This window comes from Corvus kubaryi, unplaced genomic scaffold (assembly GCF_017639235.1).
Source record: "Corvus kubaryi isolate FWS band 111438036 unplaced genomic scaffold, C.kubaryi_AGA036_p1.0 37300, whole genome shotgun sequence".
NCBI lineage: Eukaryota > Metazoa > Chordata > Aves > Passeriformes > Corvidae > Corvus > Corvus kubaryi.
The window spans coordinates 9009333-9035324 of NW_024581093.1; the positions used below are offsets into that span (position 1 = coordinate 9009333).

Here is a 25992-nt window from a genome sequence, read left to right on the forward strand (position 1 = left end):
GCGGGCCGGCCCCGCCGCGCTGCGGATTCGGCCTCGGCCCCGCGCCGGTCCTGGCGGCGCCGGGCGGGACCTGGCGAGACCACGCCGGGCTCGGCTCCTCCTCGGCGCTGCTGCCGAGCCGCGCTCTCGGTCTGGCCGTTCCCTCTATCCTCTTGCACCCCCCTCGCCCCCCTTTTGTTTTGTTGTTTTTTTTTTTTTTTAATTTAGTTTTTTAATGTGCGGTGTGCGGAATTTCGTCTCTTTAAACTCTATGTGGTTCTGCCCCGGTAAACGGGACGGGTCCATCCCCGGCTCGCACGCTTACATGCTCAATCCACACAGGTGTGCACTTTCATCAGTTTTCAGCTGCACGGTGTCACCGGTATTTGTCCCCGGCTTAATTTTAGCGATCGCTCTGGAGCACTGCATTTCTTTTTCCACTCAAAAGCTCTCTGTCATAATCCTCTGACAATCCCCCTTGTTCGGGGAGTGAGATATCATCTGGTCAAGTTTTATACATTTAACATTCATTTTATATGTGACTAGAATAACTAACTGCTTTTCCGTGCTCCTTTCTTTGTAGGAAGAAGCAGAAGTTTTAACCATCTTCCCATGGCATCTGACTTTTTTGAAGAGGAGGTAAGGTTAACATCATGTAAAATTACCCTCTTTATTTCTGATGTTCCACTAATCTTTCTTCTGTAGGCATACATTTTGGAAACTGTGGTGAGTTCATGCATACTTTCATGCATTGCAACATGATACCAGAGCTGATTAATAAACCGTAGTGATAGGACTCTTATGCCATCAGGATTGTAAGTGCCTATCAAACTGACATTCTCACTGTATTATGCTACTTTTATATTCTTTGCAATTTTAAAAGAACTGTAGATAATTATTCAAGATCTTGAAACATTTAGTTTATAGTTTTATCGCTGTGGTTGTCACCTTCACTTTATATCAAATTTGAGACTCATTTCTTAAGGATGTCTCTATTTTCTGCTTTATTTGCACACTGATAGCTCTACTGAATGACTAGTCACAGCAGCCTTTTCCTCTGATAGCAGCATATTAAAATGTGAAAGCCTAAGACTAATCTGCTTTGCAGGACTTTTCAGCCATTTGATCGAAGGGAAATAAGAAGTTTGTTTCAAGACTCCTATGTTGTTCATTAGTTCTGTTAACAAATGTGGGGCTTGAGAATACATTTGCTACTTCTCTTCATTTTTGCTGAAGGTATGTGCATTTGAAGGTATGGATGGATTCTTCGTGTCAGGAGTTTGTGTACCTTGCAGCTGCCAGTGAAACTATATCAGTGCAAGTTGATATTAAAATTCTGGACTTTGTATATTTTTCTCATAATTTTTTGGAAGATAAATTGTTAATGTAATAGAGAAAACACTTGCCCTTAAAATCTTATTTAACAGTGGGAAGGATTTACAGGCTGCTTATGCACTCTTCACTTTATTTAAATTCCAGCATGTGAATTTAGATTCCGCTTGTATAAATAAATAATTAGAATCACTATTTTTGTAGCTTTCAATCTGATGGGCTGATCCCACAAAGCTGTTTAAAAGGTCTTTGGTTAGTTTAGTAGTTGGACTCCAGCAGCGTTTTTGGCATGAGAGGAACTTGGATTTGAGATGACTGCACAAAATGTAGCAATATTTGAACTTGCATATTTGTTTTTCTACATTGATTTCTTTTGCATAATTTCGTTGAGGGTGTGCAAATATGTGCGGTACAGCATAAAATGGCTTAATAAATTAGTGCATGAATGTACAGTAGGGATCAGCTGAGAATATTTTCTTTCTGGGAGGTTAAAAAGAGGCAGGATGTTCCTGAAAGTAACAGCAAACTATATTTTAAAAGTACAGCTATTGGTAGGCTCTAACTGTAAGTGGTTTGGTTCCAGGTGGCTTGTAGTGAATGGAGTTAAACTTGGCTATCTTGGATATGATACACCTTAATTTAATTAATTTAATAGCTACTTTCTGTTGAAACTTTAAAATCTAACGATCCTGTTTTTATTGCAGTCTTTAAAGATCTAATCGTTCTTCTGTGTGTCTGAGATGTAAAACTTAGTGCGAGGAGAGGCAACAGATTGGTTCCGTCATGCGATTTTGTTGGGTTTTTTTGAGAGTACTTAAAAGATTATGATGGATAATGCTGTCTTGCCAAAGAATGCCGACACAGGTGTTCATCATTATCTTAATTAAGATCCTGAGAAAATGTCATCTTTCAGCATGAATTATGAAGGGAGATGCATTAGGAGATCATTTCAACTTTTTTTTCTTTTTACAGGGGTAGATGAGAAGGAGGCTGTTTTGTCGAAACCTTTTTGATATTTCTTTATCAGAATACCTGACCTTAGACACTCAATAATTTGTTTCTCCAGTTCAATTTGTGACTATATTACCAGGAGATCTGTATGTGATGCTAAAGGGAATCCTCTTAAAGAAAAAAAAAATTAAAAAGTATTTCCCCTACAAGATATCTTGTTTCATTTAAAGGTGTCCTATGAAAAAAAAAAAACTGTGAGACTCGGTAGTGGAAATTGCTGCTGGAAACATCTGAGAAGAGATGTTTTGTACAGTATATTTAAAAGTATTAACAACTCATAACAGAGGAAAATAAATACATGTGAATATTCATTTTTTAAATTAGGCACGAAGAGAAAAGAAAATTTTCTTTCTCATCTTTGCACTATCATAGAAGTAAAACTAATTAGCTTGCAAAGAGGAGGGAGGGGCCTGTGTCTTTGTGTGTTAAATCAATACATTATTAACTGGGCAAGAGCTAAAAAATCGCATGTAAAATATTGGCTGTAAAACTTAGGGGCCCTTTCCCACAGACACTGCTTCCCTCAGGTGCAGTGCTGGGAGTTCCAGGGTCAGGCAGCGCAGTGGAAGTGCCAGTGTTTGTGGCTCTCAGCCTGGGTGAGGGGTCTCTGAAGGAGCTCTCTGGGCAAGACACCCTCAGATGCTCTGTTGTTTTTTCTGCCTGCGCTTCGTTTGCCTGAGATGCTCCTTGTTCACACTCTCTGTGTTTGTGGTCTGAGAGCGAGGTGTAAACTCGTGAACACCAAGAACAACTCTTCCGTCCCTAGCATTTGGGTATTAGGTAGCTTAGAGTTTTGTTTTTCTCTCCAAGCCTGTCTATGTTAAATCTCTTCTTGTCTGCTAAAAGAAAACCTGATTATCAGTTCCAGTCTTTTTTTTTTAAATTGCTTCAGCAAACCTTTTTGGTGTGTGGAATGAAATACGGAAGTGCAGCTGACAAGCCTTTCAAGCACCTAGTTATTGTATTGAGCATGTAACTCCAAAGATCTTGACAGTATCATGGGAGAACCTGAAACTGTATTTCAGTTTCCTTGAAGTTTCCTGTAATTAACTTAAATGCCATTATTTGCTTGAATTTGTTGGCATAGTATGGACTAAGTTAAGAATGTCTTTAGGGTTTATTTTACTTACAGTTCCATGGACATATGCAGAAAATAGACCCTGAGTAAAAAATAAAAAAACTGCTCTCTTTCATGTCTGAAACAAGTTTTTCACTTAAAGCAAGCCACATCTACTGTTAGTTGGCTCCTACAGCAAATGAGGAGCAGCTCAGTGGGAAGGATGGCTGTGGCTCCCTGTGCCATTTTATGGGATGTACATGAGCCCATAGCTTCCCTCATGGTGGCAAATTCTCTTTTGCCTGCAGGTGCTGCAGCATGGTGGGAGCTCCTGTAGCTGTAACCTGGCCTCCGGTGTGGGTGTTAGAGGTGGGTGACTTAATAGCAGTGCTGTGTTCCAAAGATTTTGTTCTTTATCTGCTTTACTTACATATATTTGCAGTCTTTATGACCAGTGTTTGCAAGAGCTCAGCAGTACCTCTCTGAAGCATAAAGCCAGGTAGCCTTTCTGGCCTTACACCCAAGGAATTCTTTATCATTTCCAGGGTTTTATTAATATTAGAGCTTTTTAGTCTGTATTCCTTAATGTCGGTAATGCAGATGTAGATGATTCTTGAAGCTGATTTTTGCAGATTAATGTGAATGTATTTGTAGAACTAGCATTTTTTTTTTATTATTATATAAATCACTGCTTGAGGAGAAAAACAAACCGGATGGACCTTTCAAGGTGAATATGGATCACCATAACAGAGTTTACTGTACTAATGAACATGTGACTGATGACTCTCCTGCTCTTCCGGAAGGAGATGCACCTTCCTGAGCAATTTCTTTTTTCCCCAACAGAGCAAAAACGAGCTTTTTCTTTTCGTAAGCACATATTTTTTCACAGTATTTCTTAGCATTTCTAGTGCGGATCAAGAACACAGCATTTACTTCTGAAATATTCTCTGATGACATCTACAGAAATTTTCCTGCCCTTCAGATTTAATTTTGTGTAGAATAATGCATGGTATAATATGTAGGTCCTGTGTTTTCAATCAAGCTGTGTTAGGTAACTATGCTCTTCTTTCATATCCCAGAGCAAAGTATCAATATCCAGATGGCAGTGTGCTGGGATAAAAGATAGCTACAGGCTTGGCTGCTACTCTAAAGACAAGAACTAACATTTTAGCCTGTGTGATAAATAAAACCGAGGTTGAGACTCTCAGCGTATTGGAGTTGCACTAAATAATTCTACAGTGCTGTTTATTACTGGTTTCATTGGATAATATGCAGCTGTAAAACCTGCTTGAAGCTTTTATTAAGAACACTCTGTCATTATAAAGAGGTGCCTACAACTTCTTTATGATATTGGCAGTGCAAGAATTACTTTGTTTGTGCTGACTTTCTGGCTTTTATCTAGGAAGGACCTTGCTGTCTCCCAGCTCCTCTAGGCATTAAGTTCCATGAATGTCTCTTGGGAAGAGGACAGCTCTGTAGAGCCTAAGTTTCAAAAGTAATTTTAAAGGTATTTTTTTCCTTTATGCTTTTTCTTAAGTTTATTTCAGTATTTGATTTATTGTTTTAGTTAAAATTCTGCTGATATTTCCTGTAGTATACACTGTGTTGCTGTGTCCCTAAGTAAAACTTAAGCTGAGGTCATCCAGGTAGTTCTTTGAGAGGGTGGAGGCTGCAGAAGGGTGGAGAGACTTTTAGACTGGCTGAGAAGGGATGGGAAAACTTGGTAGCAGGCAAGGGGCTAGACCTGGGTTTGTTTTCTTCTTGCATTTCTGGCACATCCTATGACCTAGGTTTGTTCATGTAACCTCAGCCTCAGTTTACCTAACAGGAGCTCTGCTTGTCTCAGAAATGTTCAGATGTAAAACGGTGTTCGTGCTTGTATAATTTTTAGACTGTTGTGCTTTTGACCAAGAGCAGGTTATTAATGCTGTTACTGGTTCATTAGCAAAATGCCATTAAACTTTCACATTCCTCAGATCTTTGATTTCCATAGGCACCTGTTTGTGGTGTGCCTCTTGGAACATGCATGGTTGAACATCATCCAGTGGGATGTGATACTAACACAGTGTCTGTGGGATTTAACAAACGTGCTGGATCAATGGGTGAAGAAACCCTTGCATTGCTCAGTCTGTAATCCTTGTTTGTCAGAGAAACATGCTGTCTGAATTAGTGACAAATACTGTATTTTTGTTCCATCCCTCATTCTCCATATGTCCCTTTTTTTAATTTTTATAGATTGCATCCAAGAGAGAAGCAGTGAGGCCCACTGTAGGGACAATGAACCTAGCAGTCCATCCTGTCCTGTGCCTGCCTGAATATGGGAAGAGACCTAGTACAAAGCTGGAATGCATCTGGGCTTGCAGTCTTTTTAACCATATTAAGTCCTGTTCAGAGTTAATGGTAAGTAATCTGCTGTGAGTATGATATGATTCATTAAGCAAAGCATTACAGTAGGGGCACTTTCCTTTGTGGTGCTGGGTTCAGTCACTTACAAAATGCAGAATTAATGTTTCCAGATACGTCAACTTTATTCCCGTTCCTGTTGAGAAAGTCACGCAGTGCAGGTGAAAAGAACTGTAATAAGTATGTTCTTTTCTTTCTATTTTTGTCCTCCCCAGATGAGCTCAGTGAGATGGTCTCAGCAATGCTGAAGAAGGGAAGAGCAGAATTGGAAGGCAGGAGCTATTTCGAAGCAGGATTCTTCATCTTTCCGTAATGCCCAAACGTGAAGACTTTATAAACTTCATTAGGTAGAGTATTGCTAATAGTGTAATATCAGTAATGTTGCATGGTGTAATATGGCATTGCTATATTGTTTGGTGATTGTGTGGAGCTGCATTAAGTAAATGAACATATGCCAGTGACTTAAATGAACATTATGAGTGAGAGCAGTAAATGGAGAAGGTGGGTACTAGAAGAAATGTTAGTAGCTTTCTTTAAGCCAGTGTCTTTTTTTTTACAGCTCTTTCCATAACCAGTAGTTGTTTTGTTTCTTGATAAAGATGGAATAAAGAAAAATATCTTTTCATTCAAAAGATTGAATCTAGTTCAACTTCTTAACCAGAAAGACTTCACGGTCCTACTAGCTGTTAGAGCATCTTAATGCTTTGTCCAGCAGGAAATTGCACTCACAGTGCTGACCCATAAACATCTGCAGTGCAGCGGCATGTGCTACTCTTGCTCCTCAGGGCTTGTGAAATGTCTGCTGTGGCACAGCCCTCTGTGACCTCTTGCATTGAAGGATGGAATTCATGAGTCCTTTTCTGTCTGGAGCTTGTGGGAGCTCCCTCCTGAGCCCAATAGTTCTGAAATACTGCAAAAAAAGATCTGACAGTGTTGTCTGGGAGATGTGACTGACTTAATTGTTATTAACATTTATTAAGTGCCTTACAATGGAGTGGAAGAGCCATTGCCTTCATTTTTACAAATAGGAGAACTGGCATGTAGGAAGAATGAATCTCTTCTATCTTCTGCAATTCTTGACCCACCTAATTAGGTGATTGTCACAAGAAATGAGAACCTGGCTCAGGGGAATGGCACAGGCGGAAGCTGCCGACGCGTTCCGTACACGCTGCTCTTCTCCCGCACACAATGGCTTAGTGTAGTGAGCAGGGCTTCCCTCTGTGAGTGTCACTGGGCCAGGGAGGAGATTTGAAAGGGCTGAGGAGCCTGAGGCTGTCTATTGGATTGCTTCATTATAGATCTCATCCAGGTAAAAAGTGGGGAGCTGCAACTCGTTTCTAGGAGCTACTCTGTTTCTTAGCAATTCCTCACCCACTGCCTCCTCCCGCTTCCTTTCGCTGTGGAGTGGCCTTTCCCCACAATAAGCTGATTCTCTTCATGGCTGATATTTACACTTACACTTAGTTAGCCTCTAAGGCACTAACTGCTTCTTCTGGCCTAAGACTTCAGTTTCTTTTTTTTTAAATAATTTATTTTGCTAAGAAAGAGAATCTGTCCAGCTGTTACAAACAATAATGGTTTTGATGTGTATCAATAAAGAGTTAGAGATGTGTGTTTTCCATGTAGAAGATAAAGAGACTTAAAGCTTGCTTTAAAGGAAGGCAAACCTGGGAGAGGTTTACTTAGATGTACAATATGCCCTATTCTTTCATTTTTACAAACAGCATTAAGGGATTTTTTTCAAGAAAAGAGAAAATAATTTAATGTTTTTGATTGCAATTTTTTCTTAGTCTCACAGTTGTAAGATAAATATTCAGAATTAGGAGTTGCTAAGGTTAATGTGATTAAAATTAGTATGTGATAACGGGCTCTGCACATTAAAGATTAAGAGCTCAAATTACAGACTCCAGAGGGAAACACTCCATGAGCATTTCTAAATTTTGTTTGTGCAAGAAATGCAGGCTTAGGCCTATGGTTGCAGTTACACAACAGTTTTATCCTGTTTTATCTGCAGAGAATTCTTTTAAACACTGTAGTGTTGTGGTGAAAATGTAGTGAGGTGGGGGGACAAATGAGGAAATAATTTTAGTCTAAGTGTTAGTGTTACTCCATAAAAATAGATTAGTTTTACACAATTTATTCGCGTGTACAAAGGTCAGTTTATAGCATTCTGAATGCAGTAGTTAATTCGTTATGTATAAATTGATCCTTTATACTGATGTAATTCCATATACAACATTTAATCTTTGAATGCAAGTTGAAAATATTTTAGCAATTAATTTATGTAGGTTATGACTTTCTTTCCCATGTACTTTGCAGTGGTTCCTACCCTAAAGTTGAGTCAGTGTGTGCTTAATGAAAATTAGATGTGAAATATAATATGTAGAAGACAAAGAAGCATTGAAATCCTTATTGCTCTTAAAAAGACAAAGGTACCTCAGATAATTCTCCTTTCTTAATCTCTTAAGAATTTGATACGTAATTCTGTTATGCGTGATTTGGAGTGAATGAAAAATATTTTTAGAAGTAGTATTAGTACCAGATATTATTTCTCACCTTTTGTGAAGCATAGTTTGGTTTTAAAATTTGTAATGCTTTGCATTTTGAGAGGCTAATTTATAGGCAGTCTTCCACTGGGAAGGAAAAGCACCTGGGACGTTAGTGGAGGGGCAAGCCTTGTTGTTATATCTGTGAAATTCGCTAATGTTGCAGCCATTGAAATAAAGTGTTTGTTTACATAACAGCAGTGGCATTTCTCCTCCTCTTCCTTGTGGTTTTGTCCAACTAGATGTTATGAGTGGCAGTTGCAGTGACTGCTAAGTGTTTAAATGATGATACCGTTATGTGAAGTGATTTTGAAATGAGAGATTCCAGCCAAGAATTACATCTGCTCTCATCTCCTTCAAATCATACTCTCTGGCTGTGCAGATTATGATTGATTTGTTTGTGACAGATTGCAGGAAACAGTCATTGATTTTTCAATATTTTACCTTAAAATTATTTACAGTTGTAACCAAGGGGAGGTATTTCCATGAGCTGTCAGCCCCTGAAAGACTGGGATAATATTCCCTGCTCCCTGACAAGACAAATTACCCGTAATGAGTGCAGTAGCTGAAGGGTATACTTTTATTTTAAAATATGTCAATAACCCAGTGACTAAACGAATATTGATTCAGCATAATGAAGCCTGAGTAATGTGAAAATGAGCTCTTCAAGGAGCATGGTAAAGACTTTCTTTTTAGCTTGTAGCAAGAAGCTTTTCATTCTTTACTGTTAGGTAGTTGAAATGTGCAGTCTTAAACAAATCATCCTTAAACATTAGTAATATGTGGAATAACGTAACAAAAGAACTTCAGTGGATTTTTATGTTTTTCTTTTTGTTTTTCCTCCAAGTTCTTTTTCTTCAATATGTTTCAGTAGATCAAACGCTTAAAGAGGAAAATTCAAGTTATCCAGGGCAGAGATAGAATTACTATTGGTGTAAATGTCTTTTGCAGTAATATTCTCTGGCTTGCCTAATGGCATTTTTAATGTGGATTCTGAATATGAGCATGGAAATATATCTAAATAAACTGTAGATTTAATTTCATATTATTGACTTCTTGACATACTGATGTGTTTTCTGTGTGATCAGCTAATGTTCTTGTCCTTCAACAGTTTAGAATGGCTGGTTTATGAGCACCTAGATATACTGTGTTATAAAACTTAGTTACCCTAATGCATGTTTTTCTTTTCATAACATGTAACACCGCATGTTTTTTACCAAATGAGAATTCTCAAGCAGTAATTCATTTAAATTACAGTAATTTATGCAGTGCCATAGGTGTGGTGTGGAAAAGCATCTAATAGATTAATACGAATGTACTTCAGTTGTTCAGGGTAAGGATTCGATTAAAGACCATGTTGAGGTACAATTTTTTTTAACGTTAAAAGTATTGAACACTAAAAAAAACCCCCACCCTATCATGTGAAAGGATCAATTGGTCATTTGTATTCAAGAGTATTGTGCAACATTGGGAAGGCTCTGCAGAAGCACTGGGTATAAATAGCCATGTAATCCAGACATAGACAAAAAGATATTTTCTTGAGGTGTTGTGTATAATATGTCAATTAGGAAATAATGTCATAGCCAGAAGCATTTAGTGAGCATGTTTGGGCATGAAGGCGACTTTTCCTTATTTTCTGAGGACTAACTTCAATTGCATGCAACTAGCTTGTGAAAATCTTCAGAAGGATGTTTTCCTATCAGCACACAGGTGATTTTTTCCAAATGTCATTCCTTTAGCACAGCTAGAAACTATTTCAGGAGGCACTTGAGAACCTGTGGCATTGAGAGTTAAATGGCAACCCTGGAATGTGAGATACGTTCCTGTTTTTAATTTGTTAGTTTTCAGAAAAAAAAAGTGATGTACATTTGAGTGGGTTGCAACTGTAAATAATTGTAGTTTTGAGAGGGTTTGTGCATAGCACCTGGGATTTCCAAAATATTGGAGAATTATTAATGGTGAGGCAGTAATAAACTGAAATATATAGCCGTGGCAACAGGAGAATTTGGGTCTCTTGTTAAATGTTACAAGAAATCTACAAATGTTACAATGTTGAACCTTAATTTCCTGCTCAGTGGCATTTTACACACCTCAAATTCTCTTCCTGTTCTCTTTGTTTCTGTACCTTTATGTTTTTTTGGCCAACAGCAGGAGATGGAAGGGGAGGATTCTTGTTTGGTAGCTTTCCCACAGTAGCGAGGAAGAGGGAGACTGTTCAGGGCTGGGTGCCAGCTCTGGTGCAGACTGAAGGGCAAATAAATGTTTGTTTTAACAACATCTCCTTTTCCTGAATAACACTGCATGAGCTCATGGTACCAAACTGAGTAACAGCAGATACTGCTGGAGGTACTGCTGGAAGTGAAACCGAAGTGGGCTCTGCTTTCAAGCCATTGGCGTTTTTCACTTGCAAGCCAGGTAACAGCTCTTGCTTTGCTGCCTTTCCCAAAGATGAGTTTGTTTATTGAATATCTGGCATTCCAGCTCAGGCCTGAACTGTGTGCTTGGCACTAAAGGCAAATGGTGCATTCTTGGCTTTGAGGCTTTTTGGGTGATAGTGGAGATGTCTGATGATGTTACCTTGGAAGCTCTGTTGTTCACACATCTCTTGGTGTTAGAACTGTGACAATTGTTAGTCCACTTTCAGGTGATTATGGAGGAGAATAAAAGCCTCAGACAAAAAACAATCCTAAATCACTAATTGGTTAAAAGTTCTTGTGGCATTTGGGATCTCCCAGGACTAGAACAAGCTCAGTTGCTGTTCAGTTAGGTAAAAGTAGAAAACGCTGTGAAATTAAGATCATGGGTAGAGAACAGAATAATATCCTTTGTGGCTGAGATGAGGCTATTGGTCAGTCATTAAGGGTTAATATTTAAGGGCTGTATGTCCTTCAGCACTTGGTAACTTGCAAATTTTGACTCATTTCAGTTAATTTCAAACCTGATGGGAACACAGTGTATCAGTATGTTCTTGTAGTGGGTGGTTTTGTGTAACAATTCAGATCTCGATTCCATTATGAATAAAGTAGCAACCAAAACCAATGGTGGATTTTTTTTTTTTCCTATTTACTCAGCTTCTGTGTTATCTATCTGCTCTACAGACCAGCCAACTAAAACAAGTTCATAGTTTAAAGTAAAGGAGGAGAGCATGTTGATAGAGGTGATGGAAATTGGGCTTACTGGCTAAGCCTTCTCCATGCTGCTTCCTTCCCATTGCCAAATTACTTATTTGAAATCTAAGAACTAATATGTGATAGAACCCAAACCAGAGCAGTCTACAAGTGGGCAGATGGCCCTATGTAGAATTTGATCATCTAAATGTCATGATTACTTGAGCCCTAAACTACACTTTGAAGATGTTGTTCCTTTTTGTTTAAATTTGTGAACAAATTATTGCTTTTCTCAAAAGCTATTCCATATATGCAAATATTCCATTATTTTGGAAGGACCATTTTATGTACTAAAAGCTGTCAGTAGTGCTGATAGTATCACAGTCTTTGGTGTGTTGGCATATGGTTTATGGTGAACTGTAAGACTGAGATAACCCTATAAAAATATGTGAGGGATCCAAGATGCTTTGAGGGTCTTGCTTAACTGCAGTGGTTAAAAAGGCATGGCTGACTTGCATGAGTGTTGAAATCTGTGTCTGGAATTATGGAAACAAGTTGAGAAACATGAACAGAATTGATTGTTGATTATTTTCCTTTGTAAAAGCTGGGAAAAGATGTATTGTGCTTTTCTGTGGTCTTTAAAAGCCCACAGTGTCCTTTTTTTCCTTTCTTTTTTTGTTTTCTTTTGTTAACTTATCTTTTAATATGAAGTGTCATTCCCAAAATGAAGTAATGTCCTTGGGCTGGTGGCAACAGCTGGAGTTGCAGAATTCATAAATAATTCAGAGAGGGATAAAGGGTAGGGGAATTTTTTTGTCATTTGAATCTTTATTATGTGCACACATTTCATTTTAGATATGGCATCATTTGAATTCATTCAGTATGATGATTGCACTGACCTGTCATATTTATTTTGATGTCCCTTCGAAGGACCATATGCTCTGTCCTCGGCATGAAAATGATGCAGGTTGCAAACTGAAAGGCAGCTCTGCTCCTGTAGGGATGAAGCCCCTCACTTCCCATTGTCACGTCAGTGGATGTACAGCTGCGCTGCAGTAGAGAAGGTGGAGTTGTTATGTCAGTGCAGTGACTAAGTGGCAGTGTAGTCTAGCAAAAGGTGGGAAAAAGGGCAAAACCCATTTGCATCAAGGTATTGTATGGCATTAAAAACTCAGCTGTCACTGAGGGCCAGTTGGTGTGAGGAACCTGGCATGTGGAAGGTGGAAAGGATTCAAGCCAGCTAGAAATCTGCCAAGGTGGAGGTGTGCCATGGTAGCTTTAGTGTGGGAATACAATTAATTACTCTGTATGTTGGAAGTGGGGTTGCCATGCACACAACCTCCTGGGGTTGCACGAGAGTTAGTCTGGATATGCAAGGCTCAGAGCTTTTTCTGTACCCAGTCCACGTCCTCCTTTCCTCTTGAAGCTGCTTGCTTAGTCAGACAAAATCTTGAATAATGTTTTTGGGAGGGGAACAGGGGGAGGAAGTGTGCAGTTGTAGTTTGCCTCTTCACTAATTCTGCTGTAACTGTTGCATCTGATCCTTCATTTATTTCATTGGTGTGTTCCTGTGCACGAGTGGTACATTTTCCAGAAGTTACAGGCTCAAGTTCAACCATGTCCCATAAGTAATGAACTGCATGATAATGAGTAATGTCTGGTCCCTACTGGCTAAAGCACTGGCTGGTATTAGCAACTCACAGTTGGTGGATAATGGGACTCTGTTACCAGGATTTTGTTACTGTTACCTTTATATGTAATATTAACACCGTAGGATTGCAACCACCTCAATATTTTCATGGTGTAAGGTGTTAACAGTGAGCAGTGATTTGTGGGAAGTACCTGGTTCACTGTACTCATGCCAGGGGCAGAAGGAAGCCAATTAAGTGCAGGTTAGTGAAATACAATAACTAGAAGCTGTGAATGAGAATGATAACTGTATGCAAAATTGTTTCTTTTCTAGATCCTGCCATCAATGACTGAGCCTCCCTGAAATCTTCTTATCAGTTACTGCCGAGATGAGAAGGATAACAGGAAGGAGGAGTGCTTAAGTGGCTTTAATGACAGTTAATTTCATCTATTTATCAAATGACAGGTTGTTTTTTCCTAAAAACTCAATTGTCATGACAAGATGCTTTTGGAAGTCATCTTTGTAAAATAAAACTGACAATTTTTAGGCTACAAAGAGCTATTGTATCTTGCTATAGAACGTTGTCATTATGGTAAACTGCTGGAAAGTCTTTATTTTTGAAGTAATTTAACTTGCATGCTTCATTCATTTATTTGAATGTCTGTTGAATGCCATGTGAAAAGTTTCTTGCCAGTGTTCTTTTATTCAATGGACTAGTTATTCTTACAATGCTCAATTTATTATTGTCTAAATTACTGTTGCCTTAGCCTCCTGCAAAAATGTTTCTTTTTAGTAATTCTTAAACAAATAAGGAACGAATGAGGTTTTGTACCCTTTGTGGTTTGATCAGCATATTTTGCCTTTCAGTGAAAGTGTCTTCAGGTTTTGGAATGACACAACACAAAGAAAGGTGCTTTGGTTTTTGGTTTTTTTTTTTTCCCCAACAGCACATGTCTTTTGTGCAATGATTTTTTTAATATGTATACTGCCAAGATACAATTACTGGAAGGAGAGAGAGAAGCTGTTGGGAATGTCATGTTATGCCAAATTAAGAATTATTAGCTCTTACTTTCTGTGCAATCTCTTCGACTAGAGCTCGACCTATTGCGTCTGGTGTATGCTTTGACTCTAGTGGAACTAATGTGTCCTTGGAGTAGCATTTCAGAGTAACTTCAGATTCATGTTTTTTTCACAAGTCAGCTTTAAACTGCTGGGATTAACTTCAGAGAAGGCGAGAGATACAGGCTCCTTTGTCAGCAGCTGTGCTGGTTAAGGAAGGAGGCTTCGTACACGCTTGCTTGCTCCTTCTCTCCCGAAGGTTATAGCCCCTGCTAGGGAAGCGAACTGAACTGTTTCCCTGAGCACACCCAGACTTATTTCAGCGAAAGTTAATCGTGTTATCAAATATTAGTTATCCAGCACCCTGGGTCACTCTGATGAAAGGGCAGGGCATACAGAGACCAGCTGTGCAGACATCATGTCTGGGAAGGGTGGTGTGTTGACAAGAGGGTTGTTGAGGACTGGCCCTGGTGTGTCGCCTTTTCAGCAGGTGCAGTTACATCTCTCGGATGTGGTAAAAATTGGATGTGTTAGAAAGCTGTGCAGATCTGTCACACATAATATTCACATTTCAGGCTCATCCTGGATAATGCAAAATAAACCTGTGCTGTTTGACTTACTCCTTGTGTGTGCCAGTATGAGGGGAGAGACCTGGTGTGAGTGTGTGCATGACAGACACCTACTTCAGGAAAACGTATCTGGTCAAGGTGTGGGAATGGTACAAGCGTTTCCATTACCTAGAGAACACACTGTTTACTTCACTCATCAACGAGGCTGCCTCAGCCAACACATGCCTCGGGAGAACTGCTTTTGACACATGGGCTGCCTTGATTGGAGAAGGGAGAACACCTCCAGCAGGAGTGGCTGCAGTTGCTTCTCTACAGTGTTGAATCAGTAGATGCTGGAGTCTGGTGAGGCATCCAAGCTCTTGATGTTCCCTGTGCCAAAATGAGAATGGTATGGATAATCTTTAGTACTGAAAGACATACTGAGGAAAAACAGCGCGCTAAACAGCTCCTTCAGCACTGACCCTTGTGTGAAGGCTGTGGACTGTAGGTGCCCTCCTATAGCTGGCTTGGGCATACAAAGAGCAAGAGGCCTTCTGATCTGTCAGAAACCTGAGAGCAGCAATACTGCTGACATCTCTTGTCGGGGCACTGCCAGGTGAAAAGAACACAGCTCAGTCACAGAAAGGACTGAACTTCCAGCTCAGTTTGTGTGGCATCCATTGTCTTTTATTTGGCCTTATGATAAAGGATGAGGAAATATGCAGTGGCCATACTGTACAGAAGGTGCTGTACAGGACTGCTTGCCCTGGCTGTTTATCCTTGGCAGCACTACCTTGTCACAGTGTCTTCAGATCAGGGCCCGCATCGGCTGTTCCCTGAACTGTGGGTCTGAAAAATAGTAATGTGAATAGTAATGTGAAGGGATGAGGCAGGGTGGGTCCCAGGACTAAGGTTTAAAGAGACATTTGGGAATGTGCACAAACTTAGACTTTGCTAATATTTTATAATTCTGTGTGAAAACAAAGTAGTTATGATAAGACATAGTGGGAAAGCTATTGCTCTTCTGTCAAGTTTTGAGTTGACTTGGCTCTGTACTGCAGTATGCTGAGAAAATGTTGGGCTCCTCAGTCAAACTCCTTCTTACCCTTGTTAGCCTGTACTTGCAGTGGAGTGCTTGGTGTGTGCATAGGTCAAGGAGGCAAAGTGCCAGCCACATAGTTTCCAAGATCCTCAGCTTGCCCTGATCCAATCGCTGAGCTCCACAGTGAAGGTGGGTGCAGCTCCAGGTGTGAGAGCTGTGCCCTGTTCCAGCAGCCCAGTGTCAAGCCATGGCTGAGCTCTCAGTCCTAGCTTCAGAAGTGATGTGCCTCCTCCAAATGACTGTCACATGTCTCCCCTGACCATGAACTAAGTGCAAATGAGTCTCCACAGCTCTCTGAGACAGCCCATAATTCATATAACTCTTTTTACCTTAAAATGGACTATTGTAGTAGTGGGACTGAAATGTTTCATGAAATGCTTGTGATTGCCGAGGAATCTTTTTTTACCTGCCTAAGTGGTAAACAAGTACTGCAAAATAACATCTTGCGTAGAGCTCTGTCATGGATGTTAAACTGATAAATAAAATTTTGCATCCAAGCACTTAAAATGAACAAATACTACAGTTAAGACTGCCATACTGTTTATGTAGTGCTAAAAAGACAACAAAATAAAACTTCAGGGAAGGTAGATTTTCTTCTTATAAATATTCCAAATAATAGGTTGGTTTCAAGTAGACTTCCTGGCTCTTCAGTGATTGCTGCATTAGTCTGAATCTATCAGGAATCCCACTCATAATGGTGTGTTTATTATTATAAACACATGATTTCTATATATGTTCTCCACAAATATGTTGGATAAAACATAGTTACCTTCTTAACTGGTACGATATGGTTACTTTCTAACTTCTTTAATTTCAGTTCTAACTTGATTGAATAAAAGGTGCATTCCTGAAAATAATCTTTACATCTGTAATGGGACACTTGATTTATATGACTCTTTTCATAGTCCAGACATAGCACAACATTTTTAAGGCAATATGTGTTGACAATATACAGAGATAAAAATCAGTTAATGACGAACTAAGGAGCAAACTTTTAATAAGAGCAATGATTCATTAGAAATTATAAGGAAGGGAATATTAGATTTTCTATCTTTTGAATGGGGATGAAATATTTTTATAGAAGTATATGCTTGAACAAATGGCTGGGTGTGGTAGAGGAATTCCTCACAGGCTTCTGTGGCTTTTGCAACACTTGGGGTCAGACTGGGTCATCTTAGACATCCTTCTGGTTTGGAAGGGAGCGAGAAGTCTCAGCGTAGCAAATACCTTCATAGAATAGCAGCTTCAATTGAAAAGTTACTCAGAGTTATTTAAGCTTCTCTTCAGAAAGGATTGGGAGGGACGTTGATAGTGTTCCTGTCTCCTAATGCCATGCCTTTTTCAAAGATCCTCTTTCACCTGACCGCTTGCTTCTGTAGGGTGTTTCGTTGGCTTAGGTGGGTTTCTCTGGTTCATCCATCCTGCTCCTACCCACATTAATCAGACAGCACATGAACATATTTTTTCACAGCAAATGTCTTCTACAGAGTGTCTACTTCTACAAAGTGTAATGTTGCCTTTCTGCTAGAAATAATTATTAGGTTGAAAATAATCTGACAACATCCTGCTGTGGGTAAATTAGGTTTGTTCTCTACTAAGATTAGTCAGCTGGCACCCATTCACTAACATGTTGCAAGAAAATTATTGCTAGTTGATTGTATCCAGTTATCTGCCTTTTTTCTTTTTAATGGGCTTTTTGTTGCTGTGCTGTCACCAAGGTTGAAATAAATGTGAGCAGGTCATACTTTTCCAAGTTCCCTACAGCCTGGGGAGATGGTGTTTGCTGTCCTGTACCGTGAAAAGACTTGTGGGCAGAAGTGTTTGGAGAAGGGGAAAGGTTGTCTCCACATAGATTTCTGAATCTTGTGCACCTTTGGTTTTGGCTAACAGGGATGTGTTCTGCTCTGAGGCAATCAATATATTCCCACCAAAGTCCAAAATGCCAGGTATAATTAGCTCATGTGTTTAAATAGGTAGTGTTATTTTTCAACTTGTATGTACAAGCCTGTTTTCATGCAGAAGTCCATACTGACTTGGGAAGAATGCTTTGCAAATCAGAAAAAGCAGAAAAATTATTTAAAGTTATGTGGTAGTGTTAAAGATTTTAAAAATAACTGTGAGATCTTTATTTCTTTGTTTACGATTGATTAGGGTTAGAGTTTTAAAAGCTTAATACTGACTCTAAGTGCTTTACAGTCAGTCACTGAGAATTATGGACTTGGCACAACTCACGTTTTTGTCCTCCAGTATATCCATTATTGTTAGATGCTGAGTAGTCATTGAACATAGATGACTGGTTTTTTGGGTATTTTACATTTTTACATGTTCAGAAAAATACTTCATTAAAGCAGCTGCTGGGTGAATGGGGTAATTAAAGAACTGTACTGCTTTTATTGAAGCTGACATATGCTTCACATTCCTTAAAACTCAGTATGTGAGCAGAATGTTTCCAGGATTTATTGAAGGCAGACGTCTAGAGATACTGGAGAGCTTTTAATAGTAGTAAAGATAACTTCCAAGTTTTATGCTGTTATATAAATCTGTCTTTAAGAAGAGAGCTGTTATTGCAATACATTGCTCGTGTTCATATTTTGTCCATGTATGTGTTTTATGTATGTACTTATACACCTACACACAAATGCTTGACCTGAGCACTTTTATTTGACAGTGATTGTATATTCTATTTAGTATTTATTTGGCAAAGAATAGTGTTCTAATGCTGACTGAGAATATTAATTTGCTTGGTACCAAAAGAAATCTGCAGTATATTGTGGGAGTTTTTAATTAATTTATTTTTTTTAACTGAAATACAATCCTGCTTAGTTTGAATTGCAGCTCTTAGTGCGTGAGTGTCGTGGTAGCAAGCAAGAAATCTTACTCAGCTTAAACTGAGGCTGGGTTTCATTTTAACTAGTATGATGAGTGCAATGTTCCACATGTGTGATACTTTTGCAAGTTGTGAAAAAATAGGCTTGCTTATCTATCATTCATATTTCATATGACTTCAGAGTAAAATGTTGTCCTTACTGTTAAATTACTTGGCTAAAACTAGCAAACTTTCACCTGTATATTTTGTAGTATTTAGACCTTAAGCACTTTTCAAGCAATATGTTTGACTTACCATTATTGCGTGCTGTAAAATAAAATACAATATTAAAATACATGCTGAAAGAACCTTATTCATCAGCTATGAATAAACATGTGGAAAAATGATTTTCAAAATTTTAGGGTTTTTTGCTAAATTCTTCCCAGTTGATTTTGTATTGTCTTTATTGTGGGACTTGGAAAAGAAGTTAGTTTCCCTTACCAGGATGCATAAGGTGCTCTTGTGTGTCAGTGTTCTAAACTTCTAGGACTGTGTAAATGGAAAATGCACTTTATAATTTTAGCACTGTGTTAGGCATGCAGTACAAGTTAGTTTTATGCCTGGTTATCTTCATGAGCAGGATAGGTATTTTTAACTGTCTTTGTAGTGCAACAAACTCATTTTATGGACAAATCTTTTCCTATTGGGTTCTGCAATTTGAAGACAAAAACATTTCTAAACTGCTCATGTGTCTTAATATTCTGAGTCAATTCCCATATGTTAAAGTGTAAACTACGAACTAATCCATAGAAGTTTATGCAGTCATTTAATTAACACTTTTAATTTCAGCTATGAAAGAAGCTCAAAATGAGGTCTGGAGAGTGGAGAGAGGCTTTATTTTTCATCGCTGAAGTCTCCCTGCACTGTAAGTCTGCTGATGCCCGTGGTACACAGACCATCTCCTGCTTGCTAATTAGTCCTCTCCAGTATGCTCTCTAGAAATGTGCTGGAGAAGTTTTTTCAAAAAACCACCACGCCATCATAAATAAGGGAACAGTACAGTATGTAACTATTATACACCACTCATTTGGCAGACTATAATTTAATAGAACAACAATGATCAGACCAGTATATCAGTTAATTTTCAAAACATTTTATTCCACGCAAATTAGCTCAGGTCCTGGAGGGCAAAATGACAAGAGGTTACTCGTACACTATGTATTTAATTAATTGAAAAATGCTCAAATTGCTTTTACAGTTGTTATTAAAAAGTAGAATCAGTGTTGCCAGTGCTCAACCATAATTAGAACCCCGGGGAATTAAATATTTAGCATTAGTAATGTAACAGCACTTAGGACACAAATTTCTATTTTTGTAATGAAAGCAATACAGTGTAAGTGCAAATGGCTGAAACGACAGCTGTGACAAGCAAACCAGCCTGGGATATTTCAATAAGACACCTCGTTGGACAGCAAGTCTTACTGCATTACTCGTTTGTAAGAGTCTAAATCCCAATAGCCAGGCATTACACCCAGTATTTAGATTTCTAATTGCTCACAGGATGAACAGCCAGGCGAATGTCAGCCGTCGGTGTGGGGAGCACGCGGCGTTTTCCCGAATAACACAGCAGAGGTGGGTGCCTTTGGCCGTGCAGGCAGGGCTGGGGCACGTCCCAGGGCAGCCGAGGGGGGAAACGAGGCCTTGTTTGTTTTAAGTTTAATTACATTTTAAGCATAAGTGCTTTCAGTGATACAACATGAAAAGTCGGATATTGGGCTCTAATGAGCTGTAGTGGTAGATGGCTGGAGACCCTGAGGGATTCATTCACTAAATTAACTGGATAACAGTACTTGGTTTGGGCACGGTAGGATGGCTGAGCTGTGCTTAAAATCTCCCTTTCAGAGCTGTCTCTCATTCCTGTTTTCATTCTAAACAGTGTAGTGACTTCCACTAGTCACCTACTACAACTGTTCAGCTTGTCACAAGTATTACATTACCAACTAGTAAGTAATAAAGCATATTTGACTTCATTTCTCTTCTGTTTTGCTGGGGGTTTTCCCCCTGGAATGGCAGGGGAAGGAGGAAAGCTTGAAGGCACTTGTGTATCTTCTAAATAGAAAAAAAGCTGTATTTGGTCAAGGCATGCTTTGGCCTTCTTAAAGCACTGATTTGTTTCCCAGAAATAGGACAATCAGGCAGAGGGATGGAATACTTGTTTTTGAGGATGCTTTTGTTCCAGTTGGCACCTGCTTGCAGGATAGAGTTCATGTTCGAGCTGAACGCGTAGCAAGGATGTGCTGTCTAGGTGGCACTAGCCCAGGACAGCCTGTTTCTTGGGAGAAGCAAGCAGGGACTGCACAGTGCCACATCCAGCACAGGCAGCAATGCCCCAGCTGCTGCTCTCCTGCTTCGCTGGCACTTTTTTCTGCTGCAGGTCGCTCTGCAGAGAAAGTTTATTTTTGCTCCCTCCCTCCAAAAAACCCAGCAAACAAACGATTTTGCATGACACTAAAACTTGGCAAACGGTATCAAAACCTGTAAGAGTGTCTCTGGTTCTGAAATTTTAAGTCTTTTTACTGCCATGTTTCAAATAATCGTTACAGAACAAGGGGCCCCAGGGGTGAAGCTGCGCCAGCAGAGATGCTGGAGCTTCTGCCATCAGCCCTGCCCAGCCCTGAGCCTCTCCCCCGGGGTACACACTCATCCCCAGCACACCTGCCCACAACCTGGGGGTATAAAGCGGTACCTGGCAGCACACCCTGGGCCCCTACCATGGGGGAAGCTTGTGAGGAAAGGGCTTCCCTAGGTTGTTTCAAAAGTACAGTGCTCTTTCTTCAGCCTGGCTTTCAGAAATAATTTTGACCTGTTAGCTGAAGGTTCCTCTCGGTGTCTGGTTTTAGTTGAAGTTGCTTGAACTTTAGTGAAGCACTGATGAACCACCAATGGAGCTGTGTAATGGGGAGTGACCTGGCAGGTACCTGGCTGCTGTCACCAAAACCTGTGTGACTTTTTCAGGTGAGTGCAGAATGATTATGGGCAAGGATAGGGGAATGAAGGCAGACCTCTCTTGTGGATGACCTGCTGGGGTACAGTAATGGTCCCAAGGATCAGGAGCTTCAGTTTTGTGTGTTTCCTGAGCAGGTGAAAAATTCTGAGTAAATTAGCTTTTCTCTAACAGGTTTATGAATTTGGGCTCAAAGTATAGGAAGGAGCATTTTTTTGAGGACAGTGAAACCTTGTGGGGTATCTCTGAGCTTCCCTAGGTGCTTGTATCCCACCTACTTTGATCCAGCTCCCCGGGCTTTTTCCTGGCTACCAGCAACTTGCAATTAGAAACCCTTTGTGCTCTGTGTGTGATGCACAGAATTAAGGTACCCAAGGGTTTGATGTAACTGTGAATTACTGCTGTGTGTAAATAATCCTCATCAGCTCTTACTTTTGTAAATAGAATTGTGGCATTTTCCTGCTCTGCCTCCCTTTGATGCAATTAGAAGAGCTGGGAATAGAGCCGGGGTCCTGCCAGCAGCCCTGACTCGCAGCAGGATGAGCTGCACCTGGACTGAGCTTTCTGTCCTGGCATCTAAAATCTGTGCTGAGCCTCTCCTGTGGATGAGCCAACAGCTGCACTGACATGACAGTAGCACCACTGCTGACTGTTGTGTCAGTGATCTGGGGTCTAAGAAGTCTCTACTCTGGCCTGGGACGAGATTTTTTTTTTTTTTTTTTTTTTAAAGTGTGCATCTGCAAAGCTGCTCTTTCCTAAGGTTGTTGAGGCTTGGGTCTTGTCTGTCATTGCCAGGATCAGTTCCTGTAAGTCCTGCAGCAGTTGGTCTCTCTCTCCCTGAGGATGGGGAAGGAGGGGGGCTGTGGGCTTTAGTTGCCTGGAGATTGGCAGCTGGAAAGGCGTTTCTCCCTTCTGCTGCATTTTTGTTCTTGGGCATCTCTTCTTCCAGTCTCTGTACCCCCTGTGCCCAGTGCTGTAAAGCACACAAAGGGAGTCTCAGACCTTTGCTGGTTTCTTGTTCTTTGAGGATAAAATGCCCTTTTTGGCTCCAAAATCCACCAGCATTTCCTCTTCAGAGGCATGTTACAAGCTACGCCATCACTAACTTCTACCTTAGAAAATGGACTAAAAATACAAACTTTAGAGAAGGTTTATCCTGCCAAAGGCCATTAAAGTTACTTCTAAGGCTCTCCGTAGCCTTGACTGCTGCCTGGTGAGTACGACAGTGTGCTCTGAGCTCTCTGGCAGGCAGGAAAGAGGTAGACAGGCAGAGATGAAACAAAAGTTTTCCCTGGGATCTTCTTCTGGTCCAGCTTTGGCCATTCTGACAGCTCCTGCTGCCTAAGGCAGGGTTTAGTTTTAGCACATTTCATTACATTTCACCAATTAAGATAATTTTTTCAGGAAATAATGTTCAATGTATGGTTTTTAATATGAACTCAGACTAACCTCTTTAAAGCAGCTGTAAGTCCCAGAGGCAAATGTGTGGTATTGGTCATAGCCAAGATTTTTGAAGACACCTAACTGACCAAACATCCAGCGTTGTACTGATGGATGTTTCTGTTGTTTAAACTAGTGAACCTAGTGTGAAAAATCAGATTTACCTGCAAAAATATCTGGGCACTGCTGCAAGTTTTCCTGTAGCCCTGACTGAATGACTCTCTGATTGCTTGTTGACTTTACCAAGGTATTGTATTGCCTGGCATTTCTGTGATGCTGTTCCCTTCAGCTCCACAGGTAATGGAGCAGTTCTCTGTTGATGCTATGCTAGGAGAAAGCAAATGACCTGAAATTAAAGTATGGCTGTGTACAGGAGTCCTTCTTGTTGTTTCTCCTTACATTGTTGCTTCTGCTGATACTGATGCTCTTCTTTCGGTTATTGTCTAGCATGAAAAGGAAGTAGCTGGACAAGAGAGTTTTTCTGCATTTCTGTTTAAAACTGTGTTGAGGCAGGGTTAACTTCTTTTCTCTGTCCCTTTTAGATATTGCCTCATTTCCTAATGGCATAAACTTCTAAAACTACTCTCAGAAAAAATCTGCTTTGCTTTTTGTGACTTGTTGCTCATATCCCCTGTTGTATTTATATTACTGAAATTATATTGTATATACACACCCCTGCAGTATTTTAGATCTTTGAATATCTCCTAAGGCTTTCATTGAATGTCTTGAAAGTTGTTTGCTTTTTTTTTTTTTTTTTTTTTGATGGGGGGAGGTTTCTTCTTCTTCTTGTGTTGTTTGGGCTTTTTTGTTTGGTTGGTTTTTTCTTTTTAATAATCCCATCCTCAGTTAGTTGCTAGTGGTATTAGAGCCACCCTGCCACTGTAATGTGAACTTTCAAGTCGTCCTCAAGTTTTCTGCAGTCTTTAGGACCCGATTCTGAGGCTGCTGCCAGGTTTCCTGCTAACATCCATGAGCCTGCCAGTGCCGTAGGGATGGGAGCTGTCAGGTGTCCTGCTTGCAGCAATGACCCTACCAGTGCTGTGGCAGTGGCAGCTCATCTAACAGTGCTTGCAGGCTGGGACCCAAGGGCTTTGCTACTGCTTTGTTATAAATATGGAAGCTAGTCCCCAAAATAATTCAAAAACTTACATCCAACTGCTCAAAAATCTCTGAAATTGGGTTCCTGCTGCGTTGCGTTGCTGACCTACATGTTCCCAGGCAGTTGGAAAAGTTAAACTCGTGTTACTGACCTGGGCCACATTAAATGAGCGAGGGGCAGGTTTTGGGTCTCAGTTGGGGGGGTGGAAGCAGAGTTCTGAGGCTCTCAGTGTTACACTCCCATTTGTGTGCGTGACGATGAAATGGATTGGTTAATGAGTGCCTAAGCATCTGTTCAGCCTCTGGTAGATGCTTTGCCAAGGTTCGAGTTCCCTGAGGAGGATTAGCCACCTGGTCCAGTTTTCATGATATAGTGACAAAGGGGACACCCACCTTTCGTTTTACTGTTGAGGATGGCCAAATGCACAGGGTCCCTGGGAGGTCTGCGACTTTGATGTCTTTTTTGTAATTTAACAATTACTTTTGTAATTGTTACAATTTAGGTTACAGCAGCGCCTGCAACCACTGTGTGTTTTTGTAGGAAGAGTGACATCTACTCACCCTGAGTGTCTCACAGTCTTGCCAAATAGACTTATTTATTTTCCTTTTTCTCAAATGACACACAGCTCTTTTCACACAATTATCTCTCTTGCTGTATAATATATATAATCAATATACACCATAGGGCAACAAGAAGTGGTGATATAAAGAGGTTTAAAGAGAAAAATGAGCATTTCATAGTCTGAACTTGCAGTTAGGCTTTCCAAAGTGTCTAGATTTTCCTGCATGGACAGCATTATGACTTGATGAAAGGCCTGCACTAAAAGGCTTAAATTTATGTGTGGTAGTATTGCTTTACGATGAGCTTGATTTACTAGGGGTTTGACCCATTAGACACAATACAGCAAAGGAATGCTTGATAGACAGAAACATTACACATTTGTTGCTGAACTTGGAAAAAGCTGAAATCATGTAACCAGCCTGGTTTACGGCAATGAAATGGATGAAGTCTTGGCAAACTGCAAGGAGGGCTTGGATGGACTTTTGCATCTGGGTTACCTGCTGAAGCCATGCAGAATCACCTTCTGATGTTGGTTTGTTTTGGGGTTGGGGAAAGGAAGGAGGCGTGGGGATTTTTTAACCCATAGCTTGTTGGATAGGTATAAACCCTGCAGTGAGCTCCATGGAAAAGTGAAGCTGGAGCATCTGGATACATGTGCTGAGCTCTCTGGAGGAGAAAAGTCTGAATTAGGATAAGGTACCTTCAGCTGGGCTGCATTTACAACCCTGATGCTGCAGCACCCTGTGCCTCAGGCGCAGCCCATGGACAAGCACAGGAGAAGCTGCAGGTGCCACCATGAGGGGGGATGGCTGAGACAGGACTGTGCTACAAGAAGAGCTGCACCTCCTTGTCCCTGGCCTTTGTGCAAACACCATGGATGTAGCCTGTTGGCAGGCAGGTGAAAAAGTATGGGAAGGAATTTCAGAGCCCTGTCTGCTGGATTTGGGAGTGGTTTAGGTGCCCATGGGGGAAAAGAGACAATATGACCGTTTGGGCTGATGATCCAGCTTAAGTCTTCAACTTTGAGCAGCTCATGAGTAGTCCTAGAATGGTTTGGGTTGGAAGACACCTCAAAGACCATCTAGTTCTGACTCCCCCTGCCCATGGGCACCTTCTACATATTTCCTCATATCTAATTTAACCCTGCCCTCTGTCAGTTTGGAGCCATTCCTTCTTGTTCCATCACTCCAGGCCCTTGCCTGAAGTCCCTCTCCAGCTCTCTTGGAGCCCGTTTAGGTACTGGAAGATGCTATAAGGTTTCCCCAGAGCTGTCTCTGCTCCAGAGAAGTCACAGCTCTCTCACAGGTC

The 25992-nt window shown here is 40.4% G+C and overlaps 1 long non-coding RNA gene across 8 annotated transcripts in view; it reads left to right on the top strand.

Moving 5' to 3' along the window:
- The first annotated feature begins 74 nt into the window (after positions 1-74).
- The window catches only part of LOC121664283, a 40849-nt gene continuing 14931 nt past the window's right edge, over positions 75-25992 (top strand). For 2 of the 8 annotated variants that reach the window (XR_006015914.1, XR_006015915.1), the window contains exons 1-8: positions 75-321; positions 563-618; positions 1088-1215; positions 3688-3748; positions 4782-4886; positions 5615-5779; positions 5998-6129; positions 19430-19505. This is a non-coding gene — a long non-coding RNA (uncharacterized LOC121664283). Of the gene's footprint in view, positions 322-390; positions 619-1087; positions 1216-3687; positions 3749-4781; positions 4887-5614; positions 5780-5997; positions 6130-8101; positions 8215-13398; positions 14744-19429; positions 19506-25992 lie in introns of those variants that run through there. The other 6 variants (XR_006015910.1, XR_006015909.1, XR_006015916.1 and 3 more) reach the window with 6 other exon arrangements.